Source organism: Lontra canadensis, unplaced genomic scaffold (assembly GCF_010015895.1).
Source record: "Lontra canadensis isolate GAN:19392208 unplaced genomic scaffold, GSC_riverotter_1.0 scaffold9, whole genome shotgun sequence".
NCBI lineage: Eukaryota > Metazoa > Chordata > Mammalia > Carnivora > Mustelidae > Lontra > Lontra canadensis.
In genome coordinates, this window is record NW_022631003.1 from 31,534,279 (window position 1) to 31,550,206 (window position 15,928).

General features: G+C 39.2%; 1 protein-coding gene across 2 annotated transcripts in view; it reads left to right on the forward strand.

Moving 5' to 3' along the window:
* Nucleotides 1-15,928, forward strand: part of ITPR2 (inositol 1,4,5-trisphosphate receptor type 2) — a 483,190-nt gene that overhangs the window by 274,647 nt on the left and 192,615 nt on the right. The gene's annotated exons all lie outside the window — the stretch shown is intronic.

Consider the following 15,928-nt stretch of genomic DNA (forward strand, 5'->3'; position numbering starts at 1 on the left):
TTTGTTTTATTATATTCTATCTTGAATATGTGTATTTTTCTCATACAGATCAAATGACTTGTTTTTTTTTTACAATGAATAACCGAGATTCATTATTAAAATTCTGTATAAAGTTGTGCTACATATTAAAATGGTCTATGCGTTTGTGCATATGTTGATCTTTTATTGTAAATATATGTCCCTTTCGTTTTCTATAATATAATGCCACATATTATAAAATATTACTATTTTTTGTAGGCAGAATAGTAAGTTTCTATTCTTACCTATATTAATTTAAGTATTGCACAAATGATTTTCAGGGAATATAACTTATAGATAGTAATTGTCATGCTGTTATTAAAAATGACAGCTCAGGTGCTCATTAAGAGATAGCTGGCAGCATGTCTAATACCCAAGGTGATACACTTAAATATAAAATAGAAATCTAGTGAGGTGGGGGTTTTTTTGGTTTTGTTTTTTAGCTAGCTACCTATACTTATATGTTAGGTATCAAATAAAATTTGTACCATGTTCCTTAATAACTTTTTGATCTGATTCTGTAAGTACTAATCATCTGATATGTTTAAAATTAGAAGGATTTTATTTATTAATTTATGCATATGCTATCTAATTCCAAAAAGATCATAATGGTAGGTTTTTTTTTTTTAACTTTATTCTTGTGGAAAAGAAATGCAAAGGGATCTGGATATTAATAGAAAGGGGCATAACTTCAAAATACTCCATTTGAATCAGATGCTTGTTTTATAATCAAAATGACTTTTGCTTTGCATTAGTTCTCTTCATCATTTAAGCTATTTTTGGGAAACAAATTACAGAAATAAAGGTGGTCAGTGCAATTTTGGCAAATGCTTCTATGACATAGGACTCCAGAAAAATGCTTCTAAGCCTAAGTATTTGGTATGCTTGTAAAAAATGGTCAATTTCAGACTTTTTTGTTGTCTTTCTCTGAGTTCCTTAAAATACTGCTATAGATGGTTTGATTTTGATTCAAGTACTAGATCCTAAAGTAGAAAAATGGGATCAATATAAATTTTGACAGAAGAGTGAAGTTTATAATAATAGTAACTTGTACTTAACAGGAGATACATAAGAGTTCCGATTTTATGTAACGGATTATTATAGAAACACTCTAAAGAAAATAAGAAAGAAATAAATTAAGATTTTACTTGGACTAGTCAAGAGTATTAAAGTGTATCTCCCAGACCACCCTAGTATCAATCATGCTGGCACCTGTTTCTCCTTTCCATTCCCGCTGCTATCACAAGTTCAGACTTTATAGTTTCTTGCTTAGAAAACTCCTGTGGTCCACCGCTCCAAGACAGAGCATGAAAGGAGGCAGAGCTGCTGTTTTCAAAAGTCCAAGAGGCACCATTCTCATATGATATGATGTGAATGGCACCCCCAGGACATAGTCCTTAGGGGAAGACTTAAGATGAGAATGGCTAGTTGTGGTTATTCACTGTCATTTAACACATATACTGTGAACAGTGTTAAATACTGATATTGTGCCTGGGCACCGGGGGTAAGGAGAGGAATGACACAGCTTGCCGGAGGCCACTGTGGGGTACCATTCATGTGCTCGTGGACTCATGGAATATAGTCTGCAGAGATCATAAGAGTCTTTCAGAAACTCTCAGGGGCTCTGCACTGCCTTGGTGTTCCAGACCCTTCATTATGTCCCCAGTGCTTTTTACCCCCACCCTTCCTCATCCGTTAGCCACCAGAAATCTGTGGTGTTGTATGCTTGAAATGTGCCTCAGGCTTATCCTGCACCAAATCTTGCTACATTTGGAATCACGTATTGTTAAAATCCAAACAAATCTCAATAACCCCTAGTGTCATCTTTGTGAAGGAGCTCTAATGGGTAGTACTTACCACTTGTTCCAGCCAGTGGTGCTTACTTTTTCAATAGAATTAGGAAATACTTTATGCCTCTCTTTTATGATGCTTCAGGCCATTTCTGAATATTTTGTCCAAGCATTCATAAAGAATGTCATTGAGACCCAGAGATGGTATGTGATTTGCCTGAGGTCCCACAGCAAATGCCAGACCAGGACTTTACTTAGCTCAGTTATTCATGTCAGGGAGGGGAAGTGGGAAGTGAAATGATTCATTGGTCTGGGTAAAATGGCACTGGGTAACAGATTCAGAAACTGGTTAAAGATACTCTACAGGTCTTTGGTGCTCTCAGAACAAAACCCTGATTACCAGTAGCAGGATTATAGGGGTCTGTGTGTTCACGATTGTGTTAGTTTTCCATTTACCAAAAATTTCATGGTTTAAAACCACACAAATTCATTATCTTACAGTTTTGGAGGTCAAAAACCTAATAATCAGGGTATCAGCAGAGGTAGGTTCTATCTGGAGACTCTAAGGGAGACTTTCTTTCTTTGCCTTTTCTAGTTTCTAGAGGCTTCCTTCATTACTTGGCTTGTGACTCGGTTCTCCGTCATCAAAGCCAGCAGCGTAGCATCTATCAAACTCCTCCCTATTCACGCTCATGCACACATGTGCACACACACACACACACACACACACTCCATTATCACCTCTCCTCTCACTCTGACCCTTCTGCCTCCTCTTGTGATTACACTTATATTGGACTCACTGAGATAATCCCATCTCTTCTCCCTATCTAAAGATGCTTCCTCATACCTGCGAAGTCCTTTTGGCAATGGGAAGTCACATATTCACTGATTCTGGTAGTTACGGCATAGTTGGGGTAGGCCAGCGTTCACTATTTCACAGTGATTCTTTTACTGACGGTGAGAGATGACGTGTGGTATGTAGATGGAGAGTTTATTTGTGGCTGGTTAAAATTGCTCTGTAGGACAGTTTAAACGTGAATAAATGTAACAAAATAAATCTCCACAGTTGTAATGTGGAGACACTCAGAATGGCAGTATGTCATAGAGGTTATCTAACATCTGGTTGTCTAATTTTGGATTTCTACCATCAACTGGTTTTCTACTGTTTGTGTTCGAAGCATTTCTAACATTTCTCTCAGAAGTAAATCAAAACAGAGAATTCACACCAGGTACCGGGGTTTGTCCGCACTCGCTATCCTAATACACATTTCCCCTGCTATCCCAAAGTGGATTATTCTTATAAAACCTTTGATAAGCTAAAATGGTATAAAGCAAATTAAGTGAAGACCATTAATTTATATGGAAAATTTTTATGCATTCCTAGACCTAAGGTGTAACCTCTCAGGCTTTTCTGATACTTTGGGACACCTCTTGCTAGCAAATACACAGAATAAATTGAAACAAAGCACAGGTGCTCACAGACACAGTTCAAAGCTCTTGAGGACTTGATGCTAAGATGCTGAGTGTAGTTCTGGCGAAGGAGCTTGGAGGCGCCACTCTTGCCGCTTGGGGTGCTCGCTAACTCCATCAAGGCTCTGTGGCTAAATGAATGCTGAGCCCTGTTTTAGCTCTTGGCCTTTTTTTTTTTTTTTTTTAAGTGAAAATCTGGGGCACCTGGGTGGTTCAGTGGGTTAAAGCCTCTGCCTTCGGCTCAGGTCATGATCCCAGGACCCTGGAATTGAGCCCTGCATTGGGCTCTCTGCTCAGCAGGGAGCCTGCTTCCTCCTTCTCTCTTTGCCTGCTTCTCTGCCTACTTGTGATCTCTATCTGTCAAATAAATAAATAAAATCTTCAAAAAAAAAAAAAAAAAGTGAAAATCTTCCCCAGATTTCTTTCAGTGAGCAGAAACAGGGACAAATGTAGGTCTTTTGCAAAAGTGAAGCGGTGTAATGTGAACTTTTAAGAAGCATCAGGATACGATTCAGACTCCACCTACTTAAATTTACAACCTTAAAATATTGCCGTTTGCATTTATCTTTCTTTGGCTTCCAATATCAGAAGTAGTGGATGTGTGTGTAGCTGGTAAAATAAAAAAAAGATAGAGCAATGAAGCAAAGATTTGCTTCATGGTTGAACCAGATGCCTTTTGAAACAATTTCCAACTTTAAGATCCCAGTTTTCTGATTTTGTTTGCCTTAAATAAAATCATTGTGTAAATACATCTTAGCTGGTATTTAGTCAATTATTTTAAAAAACATTTATAATTTATAGTACTCAGATGGCAATTCCTAGATGAATTTTACTTCATATTCTAACTTGTTTCATGTTTCTCAGTTTTTTCCAAAAGTTTGAGAGATAAGATGTGGATGGGCAATATTTTGAAGGGTCTTAATGGAATAATATGAGTAGAAGAGAATGTAATTTTCTGTTATGTGTGTCTGTGTGTGAGTCACCTGTCGTCGTATATGTACTATATGTCATACTGTAAGTTATAGTACTTACTTTTTTTGAAGGATAAAACATGAAAGATGTATATAGAAAGTCTTAAAGGGAAAAATTACCAGAGGTTGGTTTTTTTTTTTGTTTTTTTTTGTTTTTTGTTTTGTTTTTTTTTTTTTAATGCCAAGGAAAAACATGGGGAGATGGAGAGAAGGGAGTTGGGGGAAATTGGAGGGGGAGACAAACCATGAGAGACTGTGGACTTTGAAAAACAGTCTGAGGGTTTTGGAGGGGCGGTGGGGGTGGGAGGTTGGGTGAGCCTGGTGGTGGGTATTAAGGAGGGCATGTATTACATGGAGCACTGGGTGTGGTACATAAACAATGAATTCTGGAACACTGAAAAGAAATTTAAAAAATAAATAAAAATTTTTAAAAAAATTAAAAATGCCATGTAAGGATATGTATGTTGACAATTTGGGTAGGGGGGAAGAGAAGAAATGTTTGTCAGTGGCTTTAGTGGGGGCACCTCGGTGGCTCAGTCAGTTTAGCGTCTACCTTTGGGTCAGGTCATGATCCTGGGGTCCTGGGATCCAGTCATGCATCTGACTCCCTGCTCGGTGGGGAGTCTGCTTCTCCCCCTTCCTCTGCCCCTCCCCCCCTGCTCATGCACTCTCTCTCCCTCTCTCTCTTTCTGAAACAGATAAATAAAACATTTAAAAAAATAAGTAAAATGGCTTTAGGGCAGTATGATTTCAAATGTTCTCTATCCTGAAAGCCTTTTTGTCCCACTCTTATTTCTATGACTTCTCTACAATGGAAAAGAAATACCTGAGAGGATATGTGTGCTGTTGGACAGGGCAGTGTGACTGTAGCACCACACCATTGTTTTGTGTCTTTAACGACATTTCAGGTCCAGATCTGAGCAAGGGTTTACATGAGGTGGTAATGGAGGCACAAGCTATGGGAGTTGCATAGAGATGGTCTGATGAGGGGGGGCAAGGAACAAGAAGGACTGTGTTCAGAGGATTGGTTTCATTTTAAGGATTTTTTCCCCCTTCATCTTATACTCTTTAGTATATTGTCCATTAAGATTTATCAAGCATTACAAATTATTCCTCTCATAAAAAGGGAGAACTGTATATAAATCATAAATACAGATGTCTATAAGCTCTGATCCTAAATATATAACATTTGTAGCTTCTATACTTTAGAACTGGAAAAGATACTGAGTACCGAAAATATTTACTGATAGCCTATGGAACTGGTAATTTAAAAGTGCTTTCCTTATGCTGTAGTTAAAGACCCTATTTCCTTATGCTGTAGTTAAAGACCCTATTTAGTTATTAAGTAAATTAAGACCCTGTCCCTTATGTGTAGTTAAAGACCCTATTTACAAAGCCAGTCATAATTTCCCTTGAGAATATGTTGCTATCTACTCATAAGTTACACTGACATACAAATGATCTATAGGACAACAAAGACATTTCAGCCAAATTCAGTATTTTTAAAAAATGTTCAGGTTACAGTGCTATATATCCTTGAAATAAATAGAAACTGCCTCTGTAATAGGCATGGAGTGATTTAACACACTGATTTTTGTGAAATGGTAACAGGTAGTATTTATCAGGAGCTGACTATATATCAGATACTATCCCTGATCCTTTTTATGTATTGTCTTATTTTCATCTTCAAGCCCATGTTAGGGGAGGCATGATTACCTCCCTTTGACCAGTGAGGAAACAGGTATAGAGCTGAAGATCACACGTCTGACAGGTGGAAGAGGGCTGGTATCCCAGCCCAAACATTTTGGCTCTTGAGCTCACACTCTTAATGAGCATATTAGAGCCAAACAGGATACATGACTGGTAATCATAACCTTTTATTTGCTCTGATATTCAGCTAAATCAAATGAGGAGTTCTTTGATTTTATTCTTAATAAAATTTGCATACATATGTACTGGGAAGCATAAAGCAGTTATTCAGTGGGTTACTAAGGAAAAAGGCTTGAGATTTTATACTAAGTCGATTGGCAACAGTATAAAACAATAGTTGTGGGATTTTTCAGGCTTATTGTTACAGACCTATTGCTCAATATCGGAGCTCTCCACATCCTACCCTGTGATCATAGTCTGAGCTGTTGGGACCCTGCATATTAGATTTAAAAGTTCTAAACAATACTTTATAAAATGACCATCATAGGCATCCTTGCAGAAATGTGGCATTCAACAAACAGCACAGCATCTAATTGAGAGCTGTGATCTTTATAAATGCCCAAGTGGGGTGGGTGGTATTTACACATCGAACAATGATGGCAGATAGTGGCTTCTTGATTCCAAAGTTGATATCTGGAGTGATATGGAATAAAAGTCTTTAAGAAATGATGCCTTCAGTTATTTTTAAGCTATATTCCATCATTTTTTTAAACTTTAAATTTTTACTGTCAGCTGAGTTAACAAGAATTTATTCTTTTCCTTAGCACGGGGGGGGGGGAATCATTGTAACTAATATTTTATTTCTGATTTTGAGGAGCAGCAAAAAAGAATAAGCTGGAATTATACCAAGGAATTTACCTCCTACATCAAATATGCAAACCTGTCCTTCTCGGCAGTAATCACATTGTTGCAAATTTATAAATTGTATCAAGTTCCTTGTGTGGTAAGAGTCTGTGCAGAATCATTCACCTTCTATGCATAGACTCATCTCTCTTTCTAGTAGGCAAATAAACAAATTTAAGTAGAATTGCTATACAGAGTGCACAGAAGCTTAGGAAATGGATAATAACTATTTTGCTAATGGAAAAGAAATTTCAGTTTTTAGTATCAGCTGCATTTTGTAGACTTTCTTATTAAATATACTTTAGAGGTGAGTGAAATTTTTTTTTTTCAGTGTTCTAATGCTATTTTAAACTAGGTACAATAAGTGATGTTGCAAACATGTGCTATCTTTTTTTTTATGTTGTGCTATCTTAATCATTTATATATTGTGTGTATGTGTTGTTTAAATTTAGGTAACTAAACGGTTGAAAATATGAAAATATGTTGATGTCGCCTTATAATGAAAGATCTGGTTTAGAAATATAATTAATATACTCTTTAACTTGGGAATCTTTGTTTTATATTTTCATCTAGGCAAAAAGACTGATCATTAAGGTGGGCATAAAAAGCATAAATTTTTAGAAATTTTACTTCTTTTAATTGCTGAGCTGGCTGGTCACTTGTTAAACCATAAAATTACCAGATTATAGTCATTGTAATCTCATTATTGCAACAATTTACAAAATTATTTATTACACCTTGCCTTTACTTTTCCATTTAAAAATCCGGCATGGTAACATCATTGCTTCAGTGGTTTTTGAGATACTCTGTGATTATGTACAGATCATTGACTAGAAAGATCATGATGAAAACATTGGTACTCAAAATTAGTCAACCACTCATTGCTGCTAGTAAGTGTAAGACATTTAATAGTTAATGATTGTAGGCGAATAATGGTATTGTGATTGAAGAAAAAAGAACAACAAGAAAAATGCATGGAAATGAATATATTATGAAATTATGATATTAGTTCTTTCTACCTAAATCTAAGTTAGACCCCTGTTAGGAAGCATTTCATGATTATTTTCTTTTAATTTCACGTTTTTCTAGTTTATAAGCCTTTCAGCACTTATAAAAATCGTATCTGTCTTATTAGCATAGAAATTTTAAAATTATTTTTATTAACATATAATGTATTATTTGCCCCACGGGTACAGGTCTGTGAAATCATCAGGCTTACACATTTCACAGCACTCACTTTGGCACATACCCTCCCCAATGTCTATCACCCCCCCACCCCCCCCACCCCCCAGCAGCCCTCAGTTTGTTTCCTGAGATTAAGAGTCTCATGATTTGCCTCCCTCCCAATCCCATCTTCTTTCATTTTTTTTCCCTCCCTACCCCCACAACCCCCCCCCACCTGCCTCTCAAATTGCTCATATCAGAGAGATCTATGTAATTGTCTTTCTCTGATTGACTTATTTTGCTTAGCATAATACCCTCTAGTTCCATCCATGTTGTTGCAAATGATAAGATTTCAGGTTTTTTGATGGTTGCAATGTATTCCAGTGTATATATACACCACATCTTCTTTATCCACTCATCTATTGATGGACATCTAGGTTCTTTCCATAGTTTGGCTATTGTGGACATTGTTAGCATAGACATTTTAATATCATGCCTATGAAGAGTTTCTTTGCTGTATGTTATTATTTTAAATAAATTAGAAACTCAATAGGTCTGATGCATAAGATGCAGAAATGTCTAGAAAGCCTTTCAGTGCTGAGATTCCATGAAGGTATAGTTCTGTATTTCTCTTCAGTCCCACTCCATTCTCCATAAATGTTGTATCTCATGAGGGCAGAGACCAATTATTCTATCCACTGGGGTATTCCCATTGTCTAGCATGGTTTCCTGCACATAGTCATTGCTCAGTGTTTGTGGACTGACCTATTCACACATGGTAGAAATAAGTGTTACTATCTGCTAGTACAATACATTGGCCTCGAGTAGTCATATCCAAGAAGTAGCTTCTAGAATTACCACTTCAAGTTCCACTTTACATCTCTTTGCAGCACAGGAAATGGCAGATTTCTTGAGACTTGACATGCAGAGTGGGGCCAGCAGTGAACAGAGCAATGACACTGAGACCCAATGAGGAGATTATCTTGCAGAAAGCATGATGTTGGATGGACTGTGTGGTCTTTGATGCTGTCTGACTTGGAAAGCAAAAGGGGAAGGAGTGGACAGTCCCCACATCCTACACAGCAATGGTGGGAGCTCACCCAAGGGAGGCTGGAGAAAAGGGAGCATGACCAGATCTGAACAAGCAAATGGGGGGAAGGTTCCAGCCACAGGGCTTCTCTTTTAGGAAGGTCTGAAAGGGACTTGGAAGAACTAGTGAGTGACTCGAGCTACAGAAGGAGGAAAAGCCTGCTGTAAAACCAGGGGAATTCGGGAACAGCTGGGGCTCTGGAGAGAGGCTGAGGCCTAGTCACTCAAACTGGGAAACTGAGTCAGCTCAGCTAGAGTAACTAGCTGTAGCATCCAGCTGTGATCTCCAGTGGCATCAGGATCTCCTGCCACAGGGAAAGTTGGTGTTTGGAGCTGGTCTGTGTTGTTCCTGTTGTAAGGAGGAAAATGTACATGGAAAATTCATGAAGCAAATTGGGCGTGATACATTTTACCTTTCTCTCAGTACATTCATTTCTGGACTGTTCTTTGAATAGGTCCTCCGACAGGGGACATATAATCTGGCTTGTGAGGTACTAAAGCTCCATTATTATTATTGCTCAGGTACCCTAGGAAGTATTTTTTTAATATCCATTTTATAAGTAAGAAAAGTGAGGCCCTGAGGGTAAAAGGATCTAGTAAGAACCATACAGAGCAGGGATGTGAATCAAATTCTTCTGAGTCTGCTCTGTATGTGATGCTTCTCCGCATGGGAGAGAGTTAAAGAATGTTGGGGGAAATAAGTGATAATTTAAATGTGCTTTTACCTTTTTTTTTTTTTAAGATTTTATTTATTTATTTGTCAGAGAGGTAGAGAGATTATAGGCAGGCAGAGAGGTAGGCAGAGGCAGATGGAGAAGCAGGCTCCCTGCAGAGCAAGAAGCCTGATGTGGGACTCGATCCTAGGATGGTGGGATCATGACCTGAGCTGAAGGCAGCCTCATAACCAACCAGTGAGCCACCCAGGCGTCCCTGCTTTTACCTTTTTAAACCACCTCTTTGAGTCTTGTACTTCTTTTATAGGAGTTTGAATCTGAAGGTTCAAGAAATCTTAAAATAAAAATTAAAAAAAGAAAATATATATTTTTTAAATTTTTATTTTTTTGACAGAGAGGGAGATAGCAAAAGAGGGAACACAAGCAGGGAGAGTGGGACAGGGAGAAGCAGGCTTCCAGCTGAGCAGGGAGCCAGATTCAGGCTCAATCCCAGGACTCTGGGATCATGACCTGAGCCACCCAGGCACCCCAAAAATGTATTTTTTTTAAAGGATTTATTTATATGAGAAAGTGAGAGAGAAAGAGAGCGAGACTGAGTGAGGAACCCAATGTGGGGCTCGATCTCACCACCCTGAGATCATGACCTAAATGAGCTGTGAAACCAAGAGTGGGATGATTAACTGACTGAGCCACCCAGCAGCCCCTTCCCAATGGAAATGTTTCTTATCCACTTTTAGGTACAGGCACTAAGAAATAGTAACAGCTAACACTTTTAGGGTGTTTACTATGTTATGAAAGCCAGATGCTTGCATAAATGCTTTAAAATGTTACTTAATTTAACCCTCATAACAACATGTTGAGAAAACTGTAGCACAGAAGGGTTAAGAAACTTGACAAAGGTCATACTGGAAAAGGGAAAAAAGGATGAAAACTCAGGGTGTCTGTCTCCAGTGCCCATAGTTACCATCACTACATGAGACTGTCTTTTATTCTCTTCTGGGATCAATTTACAAAGCTGTAGGACTGTCACCCATGGCTTTCAAAGGAAAATGATGTTCCTGTTTAAAGTAACACAAAAAACCTTAAGAGATTTCCTTTTGTGTGTAATGATTTTGAATGTCTACTGTTCACTGAGTTTTTCAGAGTAGTCTTGGTTTTTGCACATTCTATTTGGTGCTTCAAAATTTCAAGTGGTTTTGATAAATCTTAGTTACAATGAAATAACACACATTTTGAGGATTTGTAGATTGCTCAGTGCTACTGTGAGGTTTATCTTTACTTAGTTGCTCCTAACCTTTGGCTGAATTTTTAATTAAAACTCAAACAATAGACTTTACGACTTCTACTGTTATGGAAGAAAGAAAACCAATACGATGTGTTAAAAAACACAACATAGCAGTGACACAAAATCTAAATGAGGGCATGTGGACAATTATAATCAGATCAAATGCTTATAATTAATATTAGATGGCATAATGTGAAGATAGTGACTCACAGACATGTACTGAAATTCTATCCCAAGTATCATGTTAATTTCACTTTCTCTCAAATATACCAGAGTGTGGTAATCAGAGAGGCCAAAAGGTAAGTGGTAACCAGCAATAATTTCAAACATGGGCACAGCTTGGAGAAGGATGCTTGCTTAGGCTTCTCACCACCTACCCACCTACACATGGTATGTGTGGTTGTTGATTCATCTGTTCATTCACCTAATAGGCTGCCCTGAATGCAGACTAAGAGTCCCTCATTCCCTTGGTAGAGTTGGACAACACCTCTGGCCCCTAGGCCCATCTCTCACTCCCTTGAGAGGAGCTGTTGAGATCAAGTCTACTATGTTTCTTCCATTCAGTGCACAAAGTGTAAGGACAAGATCCCTCCAGCCCTGGCCCCGTGTAGCCATGGTGTTCCATGTCTCCTTGCCCTGACCCTGCCATTTCTTTTCTCCTCAGTCTACCAGGTTCTTCCAGTTCCAGTCCCACTGTCCCACTCAGCAGATGCTCCTGTGTCCTTCCTTAACTCCTTCTCCAAGGGTTCCCTCCACCTTCTTGCTTTAAATGAAGACTCACTCTCCCTTCAGACCTCTTGGCTATCTCAGCAGCTCTGTCAAGTGGAGTTTTTTTTTCCTCTCTCATGCGAAGAGGCCTTGTATCCCTGTTGTGTCTCATTGTTACTTATACCCTGATTCCCCTGCCCTCTTTTAAATTCTGAAGCTCTTTGAGGTTAAGCACTGCCCCCTTCTTTTTAAGATTTATTTACTTATTTGAAAGAGAGAGGGGCACCTGGGTGACTCAGTGGGTCAAGCCTGCCTTCAGCTCAGGTCATGATCTCAGGGTCCTGGGATTGAGCCCTGCATCACGCTCTCTGCTTAGCAGGGAGCCTGCCCCGCCCCACCCCTGCCTGCCTCTCTGCCTACTTGTGATCTCTCTCTCTCTGTGTTAAATAAATAAAATCTTTTTAAAAAAGAAAGAAAGAGATCATGAACAGGGGGAAGAGGCAGAAGCAGGCTCCCCGCTGAGTAGGGAAGCCTGATGGGGTACTCAGTCCCAGGACCCTGCGATCATGACCTGATCTGAAGGCAGACGCTTAACCAACTGAGCCACCCCGGTACCCTGGGTGAAGGCTCTTTGACTGTATCACCCTGGCGTCTGGCAACATCCTGGTCATTCCCTCTTAGCCATCTAAGTCTGTGGCTCACATTCTGTGTCTTGGCCCCCAGATCTATTATCATCAGAGGTGACTCTGGGCCGCATGGGCTGTGTCTCCAACACACTGGCTGCTCAGGCCCTTGCCCTCTGTATCTGCAATGACCTTCTGGTCTCCAGGTCCATCACCCACTTCTTCTGTAACACGTTGCAAGCACTCATCACCAGGAACTGCTTCTTTCCCACAATAGCCAATTCAGGCATCCCACTGGCTGACCTTAACTTTTCCCCATGCAGCTTGCTTGTTCGGCTACATCTATTATGACTGTCCTTTTACTTTAACAGATCCACTGACCCCTGGGAGTTCTAAGTTGCTCAGTTTGCTCCCTTCCTCTGCTTATGAACACCAAATTCCATGGTCACAAGCCTAGTGACTGAGCAGCTGTTTGAGACAAGACATTGACAATGTGGCAATGACCACACCGATTTCTTCTGCAGTTTCTTCACGACAGACTGAGTTATTTAGATGATCTGAGTTATTTGGCTCGTTTTCTGTTCATGTTCTACCTCAACTGCGTATGCCACCTCTTTCCAACTGGAACCAGAAATCTTGGCTCCAAGTCACCCTACAAAAAAAGCTTCTACTTCACTATATACACAGGCACTTTGTGTTCTCCAAAATTGAAATGACTGAAGATATCTTTTCTCAAGGCTGGGAAAACATATGGACGAGAGTATGCTACTTCTCATCGTCTGCAGCCTTTTGACAAGACATCTGCTACAGCATTTTTTGTTCTTGGATCATGGACTGTTGTTTGCCATTTGTTTTCATAAATATTAATCCTTGAAATCTTGACTGACATCTAAGTTGTTCTTTTTGGATTCTTTTCTTTTTCTTCATATGCACCATCTTTAAATAATTGTGTCACAATATAATAAACAAGCTTTTTTCTTATGAAAAGTGCCTATGTTAAAATTGGAGGCTAAAATGTCTAATTCAAAAACTTGTGTTTTCTCTCCTTTTTTTTTGTCTTTACATTTGAATTCTCCTTGCTTTTCCTTTACTTAACTGGATTTATTGCTGTTGGAATACTGCTTCTGCATTAATTTTGCAAACAGTCTTTGACTTGAGTTCTTAGAAGCACCTCAGGAAGACATTTAAACTTAGCTTCCCCAAGTACTTGATTGATTAAGTCCTAATGTAGTTAACTGTTCCTCTCAGCCTAAACTTAGGAACTTTAGAGCTGGGTTGGGATTTTTTTTGTTTTTTAAGATTGATTGATTGATTGACTGACTCATTGATTTAGGAGGGATAGAGAGGGGTAATGGGAGGGAGAAAGAGAGGGAGAAAGATTGAGAGCACAATCAGAGGGAGGGGCAGAAGGAGAGGGAGACAAGCAGACTCCCTGCTGAGCAGGAGGTCCAACGCTGGGCTCCGTCCCAGGACCCTGAGATCATGACCTGAGCCAAAATCAAGGGTTGGATGCTTAACTGACTGAGCCACCCTGGTGCCTCAGTCTGGGTTAGGATTTTGAGCTGGACAATGAATCGCCTATTTAAGAAATTTACTAATGACAGTCGGTGTGTGTTAATTTCTTATCATACCTTTGCATGAGAAGATAATCTCGAAGTCTGTGATGGAAGAAGGATGAGCACACCCTCCATCAAAAGATGGTATTTAATAACTATTGATAAAGTTCTACTGGCCTCTACCATGTTCTAAGTAACACAAATGAAGCACTGTCATTGTTACGCGCAGCCTTTGGGGCTCGTTCTTATTATGCCTGGTCGTTCCTGATTTATTTTGCTGTTACCTCTAAGGCTCAGTAATTCAGCACATTTTAAATTATTTCAATTATTTCTCAGTTAATAAAACAACCTAATAATGAAAAGACGTCCTCATAGGTATTTGCCCGTGAGGTCTGCTAGCAGAGTCATGTGCGTGAAGCCACTGATGCCAAACACAGCCGGTGATTAATTGAGAGGAAAGTGTGTTTGGACACAATGCCAGAGGATCTTTTCTCCTCAGTAAACTACCTGTTCAATATTGAATTTTATCTCTGCTTTTAAAAATATGTTATAAAATCTCAAGAGGAATGCTCTTGGGTTTTCATATGAGGTTTAGGGTTTTTTTTGTTTTGTTTTTGTTTTTGTTTTTTTTCAAGTCAGGATACCCTATTACTAAAGGAGAGCTAATAAATTGGAAAATATAGTAACTTATCAATGTGTGATGAAATTGTTATGTCTTTGGCTCTATCTAGAATCATGTAAAATTATATTTAGAGTAGAAGAGATTTTCATATTTCACTATCTCTAGAGGCTGTGTCAAGGATTGGGAATGTATCTCACAGTTGAGATCAAGCACAGCTTCCTCTGAGGTCTATTGGCAAGTGTCAGCTCTCTTCTACATCTGCCATTTTCTGAGAGTAAAATGAGATTCACATGTTTGCATACCATCTTGCCCATCCTTGCCAGGGATACTTTCTGGAAAAAGCATATTGAATATTTTTGCTGTGCCTCTATTTTAGGGAGAAAAGTGAATCTCACAAAAATTGGGAGCTGTTCCAGGGTTGGGCCAGAAGTCGAGGGGTAGACAAAGGGCCCATTCTGGGGGCTGGGGTGGGGGGTGGTGGTGACTGCTGGGACAGCTAGTGATTCCATGCAGTTAGGAGGATGGACGTGTTGACCAGTGTTCTACCATGTCAGGGATTAGCACCAGAGAGGATTATTTGGAGACAAGCGTGGCCTTATTTGCATGGTTTCAGTCAATAACCAGTACCTACTGAGTGTTGTATCATACTCTGTGGTAAGATACAAAGGAATGAAATGATACCACCTGTATTCATTTTCTGAGGCTGCCGCAGTGATGCACCACAGACTGGTAAACAATAGAAATTCATTGTTCTGGAGGTCTGGAAGCTGGATGTCCAAGATCAAGATGTCAGCAAGATTGGTTCCTTATAAGGGAAGGACGTGTTCCAGGCCTCTCCTTGCTTATAGATGGCCATCTTCTCCCTGCGTTTTTATGTGGTCTTCCCTATGTACATCTGTCTGTGTCCAAATTTCCTCTTCTTATAAGGATACCAGTCACATTGGATTAGAGCCCACCCTAATGACCTGGCATTCAATTTAATTATCTCTTTAAAGTCTATCTCCAAATATGGTTCTACTCTGTGATAACGGGGTTTAGAACTTCAACATGTGAATTTTTGTGTGATGCAGTTCAGCCCATAATACCATTTCAGTCGTAAATCTACTCATACATAGGACATGTACAAAAGTTTTCTGTGTGTTTCTCCTGTGCTCATTTTGTTGAGGGCAATCAAACGCCCTTAGCTGATTGTTGGGATCCAGAAACAGACCTTTAGGGAGTTATTTCTAAGCATTATTATTTAAGTTAGTCTAAACCAACAAGGAGGCATAGAAAAGGGATTTTGCTTTTCTCTTATTTTTAACTTAGGCTAATGGTAAAAGGACATAGTTGATTGGCGTAAAGACTCCCGTGTTACTGAGAAGTACATTGGTAGATGTTTGAGCATAAAATTGAAACATTATAT